The sequence below is a fragment of the Centropristis striata genome, chromosome 20, assembly GCF_030273125.1.
Source record: "Centropristis striata isolate RG_2023a ecotype Rhode Island chromosome 20, C.striata_1.0, whole genome shotgun sequence".
NCBI classification, from domain to species: Eukaryota; Metazoa; Chordata; class Actinopteri; order Perciformes; family Serranidae; genus Centropristis; species Centropristis striata.
The window spans coordinates 1,089,912-1,109,917 of NC_081536.1; the positions used below are offsets into that span (position 1 = coordinate 1,089,912).

General features: G+C 35.8%; 1 pseudogene; it reads right to left on the minus strand.

Moving 5' to 3' along the window:
* Window positions 1-17,545: 17,545 nt before the first annotated feature.
* On the minus strand, window positions 17,546-17,762 carry LOC131958811 (U2 spliceosomal RNA; annotated as a pseudogene).
* Between the last annotated feature and the right edge of the window lie 2,244 nt (window positions 17,763-20,006).

The window sequence follows — 20,006 nt, forward strand, 5'->3', positions numbered from 1 at the left end:
GAGGGGTGGTCTGGAGCAATCTGCTGTAGATGTTTTGGCTGCTCTTGTCATCCTAGAAGCCTCTAATGATCTGTCTGGGATTGTGATTGATGAAGCACTTAGCATCGAATCAAAGCACAAGGAACGTTTGCTGCTTGCTAAGCTGTTTGCAAACTAACAGCCACTGTATTTGCGCGTTACAACTCCATTACCGACATGTCCTTGATGTGAATTAATGACCTCCGTGTCAACATTAGAAGCAGAAACCTAATGCACATTAGAAGTTGACTGACATGGCTCACCAGGTACACATAAGCTATAAACAGCATGGGTCAGTGAACGTGATACGTCTCAATAAGATGCAGGAGTTGTCTTCTTCATTTTTTCCCCCCCTGCAGCATCTGCAGTGAGACTTTATCACATGATCTGATTTCTGTTCATGTGTTTTAGTCTTTTTGGTCATTTAATGTCTTTTTTTTGGGTCATTTTGTTTCTTTTTTGGGTCATTTTGTTTCTTTTTTTGGGTCATTTTGTGTCTTTTTTTTGGTCATTTTGTGTCTTTTTTTTGGTCATTTAGTGTCTTTTTTTGGTCATTTTGAGTCATTTTGGTCATTTAGTGTCTTTTTTTGGTCATTTTGTTTCTTTTTTGGGTCATTTAGTGTCTTTTTTTGGTCATTAAGTGTCTTCTTGGTCATTTCGTGTCTTTTTTGGGTCATTTTGTGTCTTTTTTGGGTCATTTTGTGTCCTTTTTTTGGTCATTTTGAGTCTTTTTTTGGTCATTTTGAGTCTTTTTTTTTATCGTTTGGAGTCTTTTTGGTCATTTAGTGTCTTTTTTTGGTCATTTTGTGTCTTTTTTTTGGTCATTTTGTGTCTTTTTTTTGGTCATTTAGTGTCTTTTTTTGGTAATTTTGGTCATTTTGTGTCTTTTTTTGTCATTTTGTGTCTTTTTTGGGTCATTTTGTGTCTTTTTTGGGTCATTTTGTTTCTTTTTTGGGTCATTTAGTGTCTTTTTTTGGTCATTAAGTGTCTTCTTGGTCATTTTGTGTCTTTTTTTGTCATTTTGTGTCTTTTTTGGGTCATTTTGTGTCTTTTTTGGGTCAGTTTGGGTCCTTTTTTTGGTCATTTTGAGTCTTTTTTTGGTCATTTTGAGTCTTTTTGGTCATTTAGTGTCTTTTTGGTCATTTTGTGTCTTTTTTGGGTCATTTTGTGTCTTTTTTTGGTCATTTTGAGTCTTTTTTTGGTCATTTTGGTCATTTAGTGTCTTTTTTTGGTCATTAAGTGTCTTCTTGGTCATTTAGTGTCTTTTTTGGTCATTTTGTGTCTTTTTTGGGTCATTTTGTGTCTTTTTTGGGTCATTTTGTTTCTTTTTTAGGTCATTTAGTGTCTTTTTTTGGTCATTTAGTGTCATTTTGTGGTCATTTTGAGTCTTTTTTGGTCATTTTGTTTGTTTGTGTGTTTGTTTGTTCAATAAGATGCAGGAGTTGTCATCTGATTTCTGTTCATGTGTTTTAGTCTTTTTGGTCATTTAATGTCTTTTTTTTGGGTCATTTTGTCTCTTTTTTGGGTCATTTTGTTTCTTTTTTGGGTCATTTTGTGTCTTTTTTTTGGTCATTTTGTGTCTTTTTTTTGGTCATTTAGTGTCTTTTTTTGGTCATTTTGAGTCATTTTGGTCATTTAGTGTCTTTTTTTGGTCATTTTGTTTCTTTTTTGGGTCATTTAGTGTCTTTTTTTGGTCATTAAGTGTCTTCTTGGTCATTTCGTGTCTTTTTTGGGTCATTTTGTGTCTTTTTTGGGTCATTTTGTGTCCTTTTTTTGGTCATTTTGAGTCTTTTTTTGGTCATTTTGAGTCTTTTTTTTTATCATTTGGAGTCTTTTTGGTCATTTAGTGTCTTTTTTTGGTCATTTTGTGTCTTTTTTTTGGTCATTTTGTGTCTTTTTTTTGGTCATTTAGTGTCTTTTTTTGGTCATTTTGGTCATTTTGTGTCTTTTTTTGTCATTTTGTGTCTTTTTTGGGTCATTTTGTGTCTTTTTTGGGTCATTTTGTTTCTTTTTTGGGTCATTTAGTGTCTTTTTTTGGTCATTAAGTGTCTTCTTGGTCATTTTGTGTCTTTTTTTGTCATTTTGTGTCTTTTTTGGGTCATTTTGTGTCTTTTTTGGGTCATTTTGGGTCCTTTTTTGGGTCATTTTGAGTCTTTTTTTGGTCATTTTGAGTCTTTTTGGTCATTTAGTGTCTTTTTGGTCATTTTGTGTCTTTTTTGGGTCATTTTGTGTCTTTTTTTGGTCATTTTGAGTCTTTTTTTGGTCATTTTGGTCATTTAGTGTCTTTTTTTGGTCATTAAGTGTCTTCTTGGTCATTTAGTGTCTTTTTTGGTCATTTTGTGTCTTTTTTGGGTCATTTTGTGTCTTTTTTGGGTCATTTTGTTTCTTTTTTAGGTCATTTAGTGTCTTTTTTTGGTCATTTAGTGTCATTTTGTGGTCATTTTGAGTCTTTTTTGGTCATTTTGTTTGTTTGTGTGTTTGTTTGTTCAATAAGATGCAGGAGTTGTCATCTGATTTCTGTTCATGTGTTTTAGTCTTTTTGGTCATTTAATGTCTTTTTTTTGGGTCATTTTGTCTCTTTTTTGGGTCATTTTGTTTCTTTTTTGGGTCATTTTGTGTCTTTTTTTTGGTCATTTTGTGTCTTTTTTTTGGTCATTTAGTGTCTTTTTTTGGTCATTTTGAGTCATTTTGGTCATTTAGTGTCTTTTTTTGGTCATTTTGTTTCTTTTTTGGGTCATTTAGTGTCTTTTTTTGGTCATTAAGTGTCTTCTTGGTCATTTCGTGTCTTTTTTGGGTCATTTTGTGTCTTTTTTGGGTCATTTTGTGTCCTTTTTTTGGTCATTTTGAGTCTTTTTTTGGTCATTTTGAGTCTTTTTTTTTATCATTTGGAGTCTTTTTGGTCATTTAGTGTCTTTTTTTGGTCATTTTGTGTCTTTTTTTTGGTCATTTTGTGTCTTTTTTTTGGTCATTTAGTGTCTTTTTTTGGTCATTTTGGTCATTTTGTGTCTTTTTTTGTCATTTTGTGTCTTTTTTGGGTCATTTTGTGTCTTTTTTGGGTCATTTTGTTTCTTTTTTGGGTCATTTAGTGTCTTTTTTTGGTCATTAAGTGTCTTCTTGGTCATTTTGTGTCTTTTTTTGTCATTTTGTGTCTTTTTTGGGTCATTTTGTGTCTTTTTTGGGTCATTTTGGGTCCTTTTTTGGGTCATTTTGAGTCTTTTTTTGGTCATTTTGAGTCTTTTTGGTCATTTAGTGTCTTTTTGGTCATTTTGTGTCTTTTTTGGGTCTTTTTGTGTCTTTTTTTTGGTCATTTTGAGTCTTTTTTTGGTCATTTTGGTCATTTAGTGTCTTTTTTTGGTCATTAAGTGTCTTCTTGGTCATTTAGTGTCTTTTTTGGTCATTTTGTGTCTTTTTTGGGTCATTTTGTGTCTTTTTTGGGTCATTTTGTTTCTTTTTTAGGTCATTTAGTGTCTTTTTTTGGTCATTTAGTGTCATTTTGTGGTCATTTTGAGTCTTTTTTGGTCATTTTGTTTGTTTGTGTGTTTGTTTGTTCAATAAGATGCAGGAGTTGTCTTCTTCATTTTTCCCCCCCTGCAGCATCTGCAGTGTGACTTTATCACATGATCTGATTTCTGTTCATGTGTTTTAGTCTTTTTGGTCATTTAATGTCTTTTTTTTGGGTCATTTTGTTTCTTTTTGAATCATTTTGTGTCTTTTTTTTGGTCATTTTGAGTCTTTTTTTGGTCATTTTGGTCATTTTATGTCTTTTTTTTTGTCATTTTGTGTCTTTTTTGGGTCATTTTGTGTCTTTTTTGGGTCATTTTGTGTCCTTTTTTTGGTCATTTTGAGTCTTTTTTTGGTCATTTTGAGTCTTTTTGGTCATTTAGTGTCTTTTTTTGGTCATTAAGTGTCTTCTTGGTCATTTTGTGTCTTTTTTGGGTCATTTTGTGTCTTTTTTTGGTCATTTTGTGTCTTCTTTTTGGTCATTAAGTGTCTTCTTGGTCATTTTGTGTCTTTTTTGGGTCATTTTGTGTCTTTTTTTGGTCATTTAGTGTCTTTTTTTGGTCATTAAGTGTCTTCTTGGTCATTTTGTGTCTTTTTTGGGTCATTTTGTGTCTTTTTTTGGTCATTTAGTGTCTTTTTTTTGGTCATTTTGAATTTTTTTGGTCATTTCGTGTCATTTTGTGGTCATTTTGAGTCTTTTTTGGTCATTTTGTTTGTTTGTGTGTTTGTTTGTTCAATAAGATGCAGGAGTTGTCTTCTTCATTTTTTTCCCCCCTGCAGCATCTGCAGTGTGACTTTATCACATGATTTGATTTTGTCTGTATGCAAATGAGCGCATATTTGATGAGATATGGCCTCATTTGCATATGTAAACATTAAAATACAAAAAACATGCAAAGCATTTTTTTCTCATCTTAACATAAGTAATCAACTGAGAAAGTTTCATGGTGATATCTATTTTTTTTTTTTTTTTACCCTATTCACCTGTGGTGTCTTAACTTTATTGGCTTATTATGCTAATTATGCAAATTGCCCAAAGTGCAACTTTTAGCAACCAAGTTAAATTCCATCCATTAGGCCTATAGATGACATTTCTGCAATATACCTTAAGGGCAGCTATTCTCAACCTTGGGGTCGGGACCCCAATTGGGGTCGCGAGATGATTTCTGGGGGTCGCCAAATCATTTTGGAAGTCAGCTCTGTCTCCACTGTGTTAAAGTGTTCATGTGTTAATGTGTTTTAGTCTTTTTGGTCATTTAATGTCTTTTTTTGTCATTTTGTTTCTTTTTTGGGTCATTTTGTGTCTTTTTTTTTGGTCATTTTGAGTCTTTTTTTGGTCATTTTGAGTCTTTTTTTGGTCATTTTGGTCATTTAGTGTCTTTTTTTGGTCATTAAGTGTCTTCTTGGTCATTTTGTGTCTTTTTTGGGTCATTTTGTGTCTTTTTTGGGTCATTTTGTGTCTTTTTTTTGTCATTTAGTGTCTTTTTTTGGTCATTTTGAGTTTTTTTGGTCATTTAGTGTCATTTTGTGGTCATTTTGTTTGTGTGTTTGTTTGTTCAATAAGATGCAGGAGTTGTCTTCTTCATTTCCCCCCCTGCAGCATCTGCAGTGATTAATTACACACTGAATGGTTTACTGTTTAAATGATGACACAGCCCTTTTATAGTATTTCAAAGATAACCTTATTGCCTACTGAATGAGTATCTTTGTGGTTATTTTTCTATTAAATACGCAGATATTTACAACACAGCTGTGCACACAGGTGCGACCATCTGGATGATGCCTCTGAGCTCTCATCACTATGAAGCTATTTCTAAAACATCAAGGTGTCTCCTTTTGCAGGATTAAAAAAAAAACACATTTTCATTCAATTCTTGCAGCCAAGATATCAGCCCGTAGCAATGTTGTGTTTTTAGCTCTATATCTCTGGCTCAAATGCAAGAAGCCTGCAGGGAGGGATGCTTATAATATAGCCAACAATACCATACACAAATCCAACACACTAAAGCCCTTTTTACATCTTGCTTGATCGGAAAAAGAACAATAAGCATAAATCTAATGAGATCAGGGACCCAGAAACCAACATGTTTCCCAAAATACTCGTTGGATTATGACAAACACAAAAGGCTGAAGAACATAAGAAGCGTTCAGATGAATGTGGTTTTTACACATATTTTAAAGGCTCCTTGTTTTTTCCCCCCGTTGTGATTACTTATTCATTTGTTTGTTGATTTATTTTTCATTGCCTCGGGTGCAGAGGGCACATGTTTGACGTGCTCTCGTGGCAGTCTCGCTACAAAAGGGGAAGGAAGGTTTGCTGCTGCATTCAGGTCAAAGGGAGGAGAAAGAGACATGTCTGCTTATTCGCCGCTGCATTCTAAAAGCCTCTGATTAATCCTTTGAGGCGATGAAAAGAAAAGGATATAAAAAACCTGAGGTGAGATCAGGGCTATGAATTCAGAGCTTATTTTAAAAACTGTTGGTGTCGGCATGTGTGAAAGGTGTCAGAGTGAAGTAGAGCTTCATGCTGGATGGCCTCTCGCTGCTCTGCAGAAAGAAGACAGGACGTTAACAGTGTTTCAGCCTGCACCAACAAACACACTGCAAAAATACCATATTATCTTAGCACCATCATTTTAGATATTTGCTTTGTCATGCTCACACTGCAAAAAAGCCAACTTGTATTTTTTTGGCCTAAAACAGTGATTTAAGTTGGTAAAACTTGGAAATATAAATTATTGACATTTAGGGCAATAATGTAAGTTAGCACAACAAAGGAAGCCAGTTGTCTGCTCAAAAACAAGTTGGTGAGTTGTTGTTACTTATATCTTTAAGTTGGGGTTCACAACAAGGGACAATAGTTCTGATAACTCTTATTTCTTTGTTGGGAAATTCGGTCATTAGCTAAAGCTAGCGGCTAACTGATGCTAGCGGCTAACTGATGCTAGTGGCTAACTGATGCTAGCGGCTAACTGATGCTAGCGGCGCTGCTTGTTACAGCTACAAGAGTAGTAAGTAGCGTATCAATGCCAAATGACAAATCCAGCGACTCCTTCTTACTCTTCTTAGCGAGCCGCTGACGAGCCGGCTCGTTAAGAAGAGCCGCCTTTAGCATCAGTTAGCTACAGTTAGCTCTGTAGGAGGAGGTGTTCACTTAGAGATCTCTGTTTGTTTACAACGAGCACTGGACACTCTGCCCCCGTGTGGAAGGCTCCAGTAATAAAACTTTTTTTTCTTCCAGATATGATGAACTATTCGATTTTATATGATTTAATGATTATTCGAATATTCGAAAATCGATGCCCATCCCTAGTGACCACCCACCCTCCTCATCGAGTTAAACCTGATGAGGTTGACGCTTAGGACTTACACCTGACAAGGGTTTGTGTCTGATGTGAAAACAAAAGTAAACAATGTTAACACATTAACCTCTGTGTGTCTCGTTTTTACATTATAACTATGTCACGTCCGGTAGTTACGCCATCCTCACTTTCAGCATTTCCACGCTTTTATTTTACTTTTTACACAAACTTTTATAATGCCTAACCAGGGAACTTTCCCCCCTCACCTTAGAAAACAAAACAGCGACCTTTCAACTAAAAGTAACCACTTAATTACCGACTAGAAGGTGGAGCAGGCCACTACTCACCAATACTTATTGGTATAATAAGATCCATTCAGTGGTGTTATTTTTTTATTATAACCTCTCATGATATTGTCAAATAAACTAAAATACAAAACAAAAACATAACTAATCTTTTCTGGTATAAATCTCTACTTATGTGTCTGGACCCCCATGGGTTCACATAATAAATAAGTTACAACAAGTGAGAAAAGCATGGGAAGAAACATGTATTCATTTATGAAAAATCTGTTTCTCAAAGCTGCATTTAGGTGCACAGGTACTGGAAATACTGGTTTGATCTTTCACTGAGAGCTTTAGAGACAGGAACAGTGTTTGATGGAACTGCTGGTATGAGGAATGATGAGTTTGTACAGCTTGTGCTCGGCTTTAGAGCTGCTAAGTGCTAGCTGCTCTTTGTCTGGCCTGGTTCTCAACATTAAACTCTTTTTTCCCACAGAGAACGTGAGGTGACTGACAGAGTTTGAACATTTCAACAGCTTGGATAAACTCTCCCCCGTTGAATCATCAGCACAAAAGATTTAAAACTGTGTTGGAAAATGTCTGGTCCTTTTGATAAACAAACAAAAAGGTAATAGCTTGTCTACCAGGTACGTAGTAACTCCAAACATCCTTTCACCAAGCTTCAAATGCTGGTACATGCTGTGCTTATGGTAATTAAACTTTGGATTCTGTGTTCCTTTTGGCTGTTTGAGCAATCATGAAAAGTATTGTTACATTATCCTGGAGGGTCGCATGTTTGGTTTTTGGGTTGTGCAGCAGTTTATAATGATCCATAATGCCATTTATTGCTAGGCGAGCCTTCTAGTGGCTGTATTGATTATATTGGAAGCCTAAGCGGAAGTGAGGTTACAGAGTCTAAAAGATAAATGAGGTTACAAAGTATAAAGAACTACAAAGTCCGTTTAGGGTGGCGAAATTGGTGGTGAATTGGTCAACAAATGACAAGGAATAAACCCAGGAGACTGGTGTTTGTATTAGCCATGAACTAAAATAAACAAGTAAACTAAATTATGTAATTTAAAATAACTACAATGACCATTAACTTCCATTAGTAGCTACATCATGTTCTTTGTAACTACTCTAACTTTCTTAAATACCTCAGATCCGCAGGTATGTTTTCCTAAGCATTACCATGTAGTTTTGTTTCTCAAACTTAATAAAGACACATAAGATAAGATAAGTTAAGATAAGGTCTGACTTTATTTATCCCACAGCACGGAAATTTAGCTCAAAATCAGCTCAAGATAAGACACAAAATGACCAAGAAAAGACACAGAATTACCAAAAAAGACACAAAAATACTAAAAAAGACAAAATTACAAAAAAAAAAAAAGGACACACAATTACCAAAAAAGACACAAAATTACAAAAAAAAAAGACAAAATTACCAAAAAAAAAAGTAATTAAAGGGACCTTCCACATACAAAAAGTATTTTAAAAAGACACAAAATGACCAAAACAGACACAAAATGACCAAAAAAGACACAAAATTACCCAAACAAAAATAAATAAAGGGACCTTCCACACACAACACAGTAAAGTTCCATTCATATAAAACTCACATTAAACTTTCATATCAAGGTGGGGGCCACAAAATATCGTCATGAGGGCCACAATTGGCCCGTGGGCCGCCAGTTTGACACCCCTGGTCTCTAGAGGACTAAATAATTCCAACATGGTCTCACAGGAATCCGTGAAATAGCCACGGATTTGCTTAACGCAAAATCCGTGGAATCCTATTCCAACATACAAAGTGATTATGTACATTTACTGAGTGAATATTTAGAAAATTAAACATATATTTCTCGCTAGAAATGTGATCAAAATCCATTTTTATGCAGAAACGAAGTTAAAATATTGATTTTTTTCTCTAAAAATGAGAGAACTGTCCGCCATGTTTTTTGTTCTGACCGCCGGGACCTTGAAAGTCACGTGACTTGGAACAAACCAATAGGAACAAATATCCATGGAATAGCCACGGGATATGACTGTCATTAACTTGCATTGTAGCCAAATCCGTGTCAGTTTCACGGAAATTTGAGTGATTCCGTGGCTATTCCACGGATTTTGAGTTAAGCGAATCCGTGGCTAGTTCACGGATTCCTGTGAGACCAGGTTCTTAATTCTGACATGGGAGTATATGGGAGAAAACCCAACAAGAAGAATCACTCCAGACACATTATATGTGTGATATATTCTATATACAGCCTAACAAGACACACATCCTCTTTTTTACTGTCACTTCCCTTCGTTCCTCCATATGTGCGAGTGCTGATACGGCATAATATAGACTCTGTGTCTGTTCTTGCAGCTCCAGTCACTTCTGTCCCTCAGCCTCTTTTATCCCTCAAACCTCCCCAGCAGCTCTTGTCTATTCAAATCAAGGGCTGGCGGAACAGTGCCAGAAGGCATTTCACTCTGGAATATGAGATCTGCTCTCCTCTGGGTGTACAGCCGAGCCCCGAGTCCCCGCTCTGATCCTCCTCAGCCAAACAACAACAACAGTCAGAGAGCACAGCCACGGCAGAAAGCAGCGCGTTTTACTGCCGGCTTACAGCAGCCGGGGCCCCCAGGAGCCGAGTGTCACACAATTGCTATTTCCAGCTTTAGCAGAAAGGGGCAAGAGGGACCAGACTAAAGCAAGAAGGTCTCTCCGAGCTCCCTTGAAGTCTGTCAGTCTTTATTTCTCGTTTTCTCCGTCAGCTGGAATCCCAGCCGGCGTTGGATGCTTCGCACCTCTTTCTTTCGTTCATTCATCTTCTTTTTCTGTACTTTTTTTTCACGGTTGCTTGGCTGCGGCACTTCAGGGGGCAAGGTGACATTTTGACTCTGCTAATTTTTCAATGTCGCCCCTCATCACTGTCTGGATTTCATTGTTTCCAGCTCTCTCCCACGATGAATGAGGTCCTTATTTTTAGAACATTAATTTATGTTATACAAATTAAGTATGCTTCACAAGTGACTCGGGCACCTTCCTATTGCTAATTCATTTCAAAGCAGCCCCTGTGTGTTGCTCCATTTGCAGGCGAGTACAAAGATGTGAAGATAAAGTGTGTTCAAAGGGAGAGCAGAGACTTCAGAGGAGCGATAACATCAGCTCAGTCCCCCTCAAGTCCTCTGTAAAGTGAACAACTTACCCCTCGGGGTGCTTGCTAATCCGCCAGCCTTGTGGCAGCTAAAACAGGTAAATAAGCCAAACTGAAGAGCAGGAAGAAAGAAAAGAGAAATGGGAATAAACAACCTCTCACAATCACTACTTGAAAGCCATTTCAATTGCTTTTGTGCTTGATTGCTTTTATTTTGAACACTTGCAACTTTTCAGAACACTTCCTTTAAAATAGGATTTTTGTATATTTAGCACATCAGCAGTCAGGGGCGGTCAGCTAATTTCACATTAATGTGTCAAATAGCTGGAGTGTTACTCTGCTTCATCAGAATGCAGTAGGAGGAAAACTTTACAGTGGCTCTGAGAGCTCACAGCAACTGCAACTTAAGAAAACACATGCAAATACACAAAACACAAGCAAAGCAAAACATTTTCATCAATTTGACAACACAAGCGCAGCATTAAGAAAACGTGCTGCAAAGACCACAACACGACACAATTAGAAAAAAAGACAAAAAATAAAGACACAAAATTATTTAAAAAAAAGACAAAATGACCCAAAAAAGACACAAAATTACCAAAAATGACACAAAATTACTAAAGAAGATACAAAATTACAAAAAAAAAGACAAAATTACCCAAAAAAGTAATTAAAGGGACCCTCCACACCCAACAAGTATTTTAAAATGACACAAAATTACCAAAACAGACACAAAATTACCAAAAAAGACACAAAATTACTAAAAAAAGAGTAAAACAAGAAAACGTGCTGCAAAGACCACAACACAACAGAAGTGTTTAAGTTTCCAGAGGACACTTAAAAGTGATGCACACGTCTAGCCAGTGATCGATAGCATGCTAACATTAGCTGGTGATTGATATCGTGCTAGCGTTAGCCGGCAGTGGATAACGTGCTAGCGTTAGCGGGCTAGCAAGACCAAGACCAACATGGTGCTGTTGACAAAGATCAACTAAAACATGTATCATTCATTTATTTGATTTGTTTAACTGCAATGTGATTGATACAGGCTAGCGGGCTAACGCTAGCGGGCTAACGCTATATATCACATCATAACATGAAAATATCATTATCTTGAAATAACATGATAATATCAAGCGTGTCCAGACATGTGCATCACTTTTAAGTGTCCTCTGGAAACACTTCTGTTGTGTTGTGGTCTATTTGCAACACTTTTTCATTATTGTGTTGTGGTCTTTGCAGCGCGTTTTCTAAATGCTGCGTTTTTGTTGTCAAATTGATGAAGATGTTTTCTCAATCTTCTTGTGTGTTTAACATAATGATAATTTCATGTTATGATGTGATATATAGCGTTAGCCTGCTAGCGTTAGCCCGCTAGCCTGTATCAATCACATTGCAGTTAAACAAATCAAATAAATGAATGATACATGTTTTAGTTGATCTCTCAACAACAGCACCATGTTGGTCTTGGTCTTGCTAGCCCGCTAACGCTAGCACGCTATCCATTGCCGGCTCACGTTAGCATGCTATCAATCACCGGCTAATGTTGGCATGCTATCAATCACTGGCTAGACGTGTGCATCACTTTTAAGTGTCCTCTGGAAACACTTCTGTTGTGTTGTGGTCTACTTGCAGCTCTTTTTTCTTATTGAGTTGTGTTGTGGTCTTTGCAGAACGTTTTCTTGTTTTACTCTTTTTTTTGTAATTTTGTGTCTTTTTTTGTAATTTTGTGTCTTTTTAAAATACTTGTTGGGTGTGGAAGGTCCCTTTAATTACTTTTTTGGGTAATTTTGTCTTTTTTTTGTAATTTTGTGTCTTTTTTGGTAATTTTGTGTCTTTTTTGGGTCATTTTGTCTTTTTTTAAATAATTTTGTGTCTTTTTTGGTAATTTTGTGTCTTTTTTGGGTCATTTTTGTCTTTTTTTAAATAATTTTGTGTCTTTTTTTCTAATTGAGTTGTGCTGTGGTCTTTGCAGCACGTTTTCTTGATGCTGCGCTTGTGTTGTCAAATTGATGAAGATGTTTTCTCAATTTTCTTATGTTTTGTGTATTTGCATGTGTTTTCTTAAATTGCAGCGCTGTGAGCTCTCAGGGCCACCGTAAAAAAATGTCCAAGAAATACTCAGAGTGATAGCAGGTACATTTAGCCATAAAAATGACATTTAGGATCATAAAAGCTCCCAGTTATTTAAATTTAGCACATTGCTTCTTAATGAAACCTGCATGAGGCTTGATACTAGCTCCGGTGTTATCAGGCTGCAGCACAAAGCGAAGCAGCGACAGAGAAGAGACTCCCATCATCACTCCTCCGTGGGTGGCGCACATTTATGCTATTTGCCAAAATGAAATTCTGGTGTCAGGTGCGGTGACTGGTGTGAAATCTTCTCTGCCTGCTGGAAAGGAGGAATTAAAACTTCACAGTGAAATAGAGAAAGCCGGACTGGCTGGTGTTAGGCCGTATGCCTGCCGGTCCCTTTGGTATCGTTTGGTATCATAAAGTGTCACAGAGCAGCCAGGTGGAGCTGTGAGCAGTTTACTGATGCTAGCTGCAGGGTTTAGGGTTACTGAAGTTCAAACACCTTTCATACTTTTATCTGCTGATGCCACTTGGAGCAGCTAATGTGTAAAGTTGCAGGTTTACTGTGTCAGAGCCGGCCCCAGCCTCCATGGGGCCCGAAGCAAAATTCAATTTTAGGGCCCTCTATTTCTGCCAATAATATTGATTGTTGATCATTCACACACCTACTATAAACTCCTTGCGGCTCTTGCAGTGTTGTTTACATGATGCTATTGTCAGCCTGATATGTCTTTACACATTTAACCCTATAAAGCCTGAACCATAAAATAATAGCCAGAAAATTATATTTTTTAAAAACTTGAGTATTTATTGAACCTGCTGACAAAAATAAATAAATAAATTTGCATATATGAATTCTAATTTGTATCATATTTGATACATCAGGTCTTTTTGTACAATTTCTTGCTCACAGTTTGTTTTTCTTGAACTAAGAAAAACATAAAACCGAACATTTTTATCCTATTAAGACTTTCCTTTTAACATTTAATTCAAATATGCAAGAAAAAAAATATTTATCTGCTGATATGAAGTTTTCACCCAGCAATGAACCTGTATCATTTTTGCTACATCTGGTATTTTTGTGCAATTTGTTGCTCAGTTGTTGTTTTTTTAAATCTCCAACACATGTATACATCAGGTTTTTCAGGGAAAAAATATATCAGACTGATGATGTAGAGGTCTCAACAACTTGTGTATCAAATATGATACACTTGGCTTTATAGGGTTAATTACATAAATAATACCAATGCAATAATGATACAAATGATACCAATGAATGAATGATGTCCAGGGTGTCACATGTGTTTTTTAATCTAAAAGTGTATCACATTCAACTATAGAGTGACTTGGGGTTGATTTACACAATAATCCAAATGGTAAAGCATTATTTTTACTGTAAAAGTGTCATCTGGTTTATTATTTTTGAAAAACGTGAAAACATTCCTTTTATCTTGGCGTTGTTGACATAAAATTGTATTTTTGTACAATAATATATCTTTGATCATATAGAAAGTGTCACTCATGCATGCAAAATATTAAACAAAATATTTACATATTTTTTGTTAATTGCTCTTGGGGGCCCCCTAGTGGCCACGGGGCCCTAAGCAGTCGCTTAGTTCGTTATGCCTTGGGCCGGCTCTGTACGGTGTTATAGGTACACTGTAAAAAAGGTTTGAGGAAATAACAGTAAAACACTGTCAAATACATCAGAAATAGGGCATAAAATGAAAAATTGTATATCACTGTATTAGATGCTTTTAATTACCGTAAATCAAAGAATAGCACAAAACTTTTACTTTTTTTCTGTCATAAACTGGAAGAAACACAGGTTTTAGGTAAAATATAACATTTTCATGATGTTTTTGTGAGTTGTCTTGCCAAAAAAATCATTTTTTTTCTTCTTTTGAAATATTTAACAGGTCAATAATCCTCCTAAAAAGAAGAAAAACAAATAAAATGAGGCAGATTTTTTGCACTAGTGAAAAGAAATATCAAATTACAAATTTACAAGACATAAAAATATATAAATATATATACAGTTCTAAAACAGTTCTAAATGATTCAGTCAGTGGTGGTTCTAGACTAATTTTACTGTGGGGGCCAAGGAGGGGCCAGTGTTTAATCTGAGGGGCACATTAGCACATTAAAAATGTAAAAAGATGATATTTAAGCATTCAAAATCTTTATTTTAGCTTATTTAAACATAATTTAAGTATATTTGGAAGATACAAATACATTGATTTAAATAATGAGACTCGCCAACAATAACAGTTTTTTTTGTATGACAATGACATTTCTCATTCTTGTGCACAATCACTTTTTTATTTTGAAAGTGCAGTACAGTCAGAATGATCTATATACACACACACACACACACACACACACACACACACACACGCACACACACACACAATATTTTATTGCACAATTAAACTATTATACAATGTACACATTCTGGGTTCCTTTTTTCTGTACAATGAGATTGTAGAAGGTTAGAATTGTTCCATTGTTCATCGTTATAAATTGATCATTTTATTATTAATTTGACACAGGGGCCACAGCAGGGGCCAAGGGCTTCTACACAGGGGCAGTGGCCCCTGGAGGCCCCTGTGTAGAACCACCACTGGATTCAGTGAAAACATCACCAACATGTGAAATGTCAATCTTTATTTTACTATTTTCTATTGCTCATATTCTATAATAAAGCAGTTCCTTCAGTGTTTGTTCACCGTGGCCAGCGATGCTCCCTCTGCAGCTTCTAACTAACACTTTATTACAATGGTTGAAATAATTTACCCCGAATCCAGTCAAGAGGCTGTTTCCACCTCAGTCAGAACACATTAGACAGTTTGACCTCCGCTGACAGAAAGCGTCAGGTCGGCATTATCATGCATAGAAACATGTTGTTCATTTATGCTGCTCTGCTCAGAGCTCATCGAGTCAGAAACAGGAGCTTTTTATGTCCACACACACATTTTTTAATGAGTTTCCCACCTCCGCCAATAGGAGAGGATCCTGTGTGTGTGTGTGTGTGTGAGCGTTGGCCGGTAATGAAAGGGTGTAGCTGGTCAACTTGAACACAGCCTTGTTAAAAAGTCAATTAAAAAGAAACAAAGAAGGAAAGAGGAGGAGGGGGGACGCGGGGGGGGGGGGGGGGGGGGGGGGGGGGGGGGTGTTTCTCCTCGCAGCTGTTTTCGATGGCGAGGCGGCGGGCGGCCTCAGCGAATGAGCGCTCAGATTATTTATAGGCAAAGCCCGGCGCTCTGAAGGGAGAGAAGGAGTCTGAGTCCAAGATTATGACTTTTTCTTTTTCTGTGGAATTCGACATCAAACCCAGCTGTCGCAATTTACAATTTCACACTTGCTCTCCAATCTTCTCCAGTCCTCATGAGGAAAGAGTTTATAAGTGTACCGGAATTGCTAAACTGTGCCTGGTTTTTAAACTTTACGGCTGCGGAGATAATCTTAAACAAACATACACTTTGGTGTTGAAGCGGCTGCACTTTCAATTCAATCAACTGGTGGCAGACGCAGACATCTCAGGGCCAGGGCCTGTAGGGAGCTTAGACCATAGACTGTATATGAATAATGGACGTAGTGACTTCCTGTTTGAGGCATCGAGTTCATCGTAACACTAGTCGCCATCTTGTGTCGCCATCTTGTTTCTGATACAAGGAGCAGACCAGGGCTGTGTCCCAATGTCAAGGAAGGATGCTCAAACGGCTGATTTGAAGGACACTACGTCATCGACATCAGCCGAAGGACTGTCCCAATGTCCAGGATGCTCCAGAGCAGTAGTTCTCAACCTTTTTGAGTCGCGACCCCCAATTTAACATGCATGTTGTCCGCGACCCCCACTCACTGAACACAATCTCACACGCACAGTTCAGATCAGCCAAAAAAGAAACAAAATGACCAAGAAAAGGAAACAAAATGCCCAAAAAGACACAAAATTACCAAAAAAATACACAAAATGACTAAAAAAAGACACAAAATGACCAAAAAAAGACACAAAATGACCAAAAAAAGGAAACAAAATGACAAAAAGACACAAATTGACCACAAAATTACCAAAAAAAAAGACACAAAATGACCAGCAAAGACACAAAATGACCAAAAAGACACAAAATGACAAAAAAAAAAAAAAAAGACCAAAAAAAGGGAAAAAAATGACCAAAAAAGACACAAATTGACCAAACAAATACACAAAATGACTAAAAACGGACACAAAATGACTAAAAAACAGACACAAAATGACAAAAAAGACACAAATTGACCACAAAATTACCAAAAAAGACACAAAATGACCAGAAAAGACACAAAATGACTAAAAAGACACAAAATTACCAAAAAAAGGGAAAAAATGACCAAAAAAGACACAAATTGACCAAAAAAAAGACACAAAATGACAAAATAAAGACACAAAATGACAAAAAAAAGACACAAAATGACTAAAAAAAACCCCACAAAATGACCAAAAAACCCATTAAGTGACCAAAAAGACTAAAACACATTAACACATGAACACTTTAACACAGTGGAGACAGAGCTGACTTCCAAAATGATTTGGCGACCCCCAGAAATCATCTCGCGACCCCAATTGGGGTCCCGACCCCAAGGTTGAGAACAGCTGCTCCAGAGGACAGAGTCCTTCTTCTGCCCAAATTCCGAGGATGCATGTGCATTTCCTCCGTGCGCTCCGACTACCCATAATGCCTTGCGCACACTGGTCTACCGGGAGATTTAAAAATGGCGAACGTAGAAACAGCGACGCCGGCGGCGCAATATGAATTTAAATATAGAAGTATTTACAGTTTACACTGAATGTTGTTACATAACTTACAAAACGTGTGTTCAAAGTCAAGCAAAAACATAAACAAATGCCAGAATATTAAGCTAAAGATAATAAACGTCATCTTGATACATTGCCGGTTAAGTTAATTAATGCCGTCTCAGTCGCTAAAGTTATTGTTAATTAATTTATATGCAGATGATGATGTACTATGTGCAACTATTCCATTCAGAAAGTTATACGTTTCTTTATTGTGTTTACAGGGACCGAAAGTCCGCTATTATCCGTTATTGTTATTTATAAATAACTGTTATTGTACTGTACTAAAAAAAAAAGATCACAGAACATATTTCCATGATGAATTATGCTCCGCTGCTTTTATGAAACTAAGTAGCGACCAAATTCAGCCAGGATCAGTTAAATATTCAGGTTTAATCCACTTTGTGGCTTTTACTTGATAAATCGTGGAGATTCAACCTTAAAGCATCTTCTTCCATTTTTACAAATATGTGTCAGAGTGCTGATGCCAAAGACACATCAAGATTTTGAAATTGCGGCGCTGAATTTATTTATTTATTTTTTTATTAAACTGATGAGAACAGATACTAGACTTGATCTTAGCCAAAGGGCCGAGAGCGGCGCTGAATTTAAGCAGGACGTCCAATTAACCTTACTTAACCAAAAAAATAAGTTTGGGGTTATTTTAATCATTTAGGTTATTATTATATACAATAATTATTTCATTATTATTTATGGCACTTTCACTATAATTTATGTATTCATTTTCATGTGTTATATTTAAGTTGATATTACTTGTCCCCTTGCCAAAGTGAATTAGTTCCTACCTGCCCTTGTTTTGGGGGACAAGTATAGGTGAGGGATGTGGTAGTTTGGCGGGGTTTCTCTTGTGCTGTGACCTGTGAAGTTATTAAAGAAGATGATGGAATAAATGTTGAGTTATCTTGTAGCCCGCTCATCAGACTGGAGAACGCTACCCCGACAAGAAATAAGGGTTACAATATCTTTATTAACTTAAGGCTGTTTAGATGGAGATGATCGGGACAGAAAACGCAAAAATTGTGTTGATTCTCACTTTTTATTTTATTATTTCATTTTTTTTTTTTGCATTTTTAAGCCCAATAAATGCCATCTCCTTCTAAACAAAAAAGGAACATCTGTATATTTAGTGTATATGATGTAGAATGAATGTATATACAATATGATATGTATTATGTGCGTAGATTGTGTAATGATGTCTACATATATGATATGACGAAATGTGTGTAATATGGATTAGTATGTGAATAATTAATATAACGAAAAATGAATGAAGCACAGTTATATAATTATTATATATATTGTAAATATTGTACTTTTTTTGTACCTCACTACATTTATCTGACAGCTTTAGTTACTTTTCAGGTCGAGATTTAACATAAAAAACATGATTAATTTAAAGTGAGTGGATATTTTATTTAATTAAACCACATAACGGTATATTTAGTGGTTAAAATGAGCCCTGGCTTGAGAAAATAAACCACTGCTTACATAAATGCATCAATAATAATAATCTAATAATATATTTGAAATATATTCAACATTCTGAGTGGGTCCATTATGCATAACTAGTACTTTTACTTTTTATACTTTAAGTACATTTTGATGCTGATTTGTACTTTTACTTCAGTAAGTTTTGAATGCAGGACTTTTACTTGTAGTGGAGTAATCTCACATGTTAGTATTAGTACTTTTACTGCAGTAAGGGATCTGAATACTATCTCCACCACTGATATTTACAGTATATGGTTTGGGTAATCACTTTTAAACAATTTGACCTAACAAAGATCATATTGATATCAACACATTGTCTACAGATTTGATCATTGGAGTGATTGAATATTATAATTATATACTATATTATATTCAATCATGATAAAATGAATGAAACAAATGCTACCACTTAAATTGTGTTACATTTGATTTAGTTGAATCCCTCTAATTCAGAGGTGTCAAACTCTGGCCCGTGGGCCAAATTTGGCCCGCAGTATAATTATATTTGGCCCACAAGGCAATACCAAATTGTTATTATACAGTGCAAATAATACTACAAATCCCAGAATGCTCTGCTGGTGTTTTGGCTTGAACACAGTAGATCAGTGTGGAGCAAACTGAGCAACAGTTAAAGTGTCTTTATGCACTTTTTCTTGCTAGTCCAAGGCTTGAATGGCTGCACATTCATTGAAGGATATTATTATTAGTCATTTGGTTTATTATTGTTATTTTATTCTTACATTTATTTTTAGCCTGTGGAAAAAGATTACTGTTAAATTTAAATTTAAATTTAAAGAAATTAAAATAAAGGGACATACGATTTTTATTTAAATTTTATTTAAGAAATGAATGCAATTGATGTGTTTGTTTGTTTGTTTTATTTGATATTCGATTTTGCATGTTTGCAATATTAAGTTATATCAAGCTTTGCTTGTTCCATTTCGTTTGAACTTGTTTAGGTCCATTTTTTCAATAAATATCAATGTTGGCCCGCGACTTTGTCCAAGTTTTACATTTTGGCCCACTGTGTATTTGAGTTTGACACCCCTGCTCTAATTCAACATTACTTCCTTTTTGGGGGGTTATTTAGCCCTATAAAGCCTGAACCATGAAATAATAGCCAGAAAATTATATTTTTTAAAAACTTGAGTATTTATTGAACCTGCTGACAAAAATAAATAAATAAATTTGCATATATGAATTCCAATTTGTATCATATTTGATACATCAGGTCTTTTTGTACAATTTCTTGCTCACAGTTTGTTTTTCTTGAATTAACAAAAACATAAAACCGAACATTCTTATCCTTATCCTTTCCTTTTAACATTTAATTCAA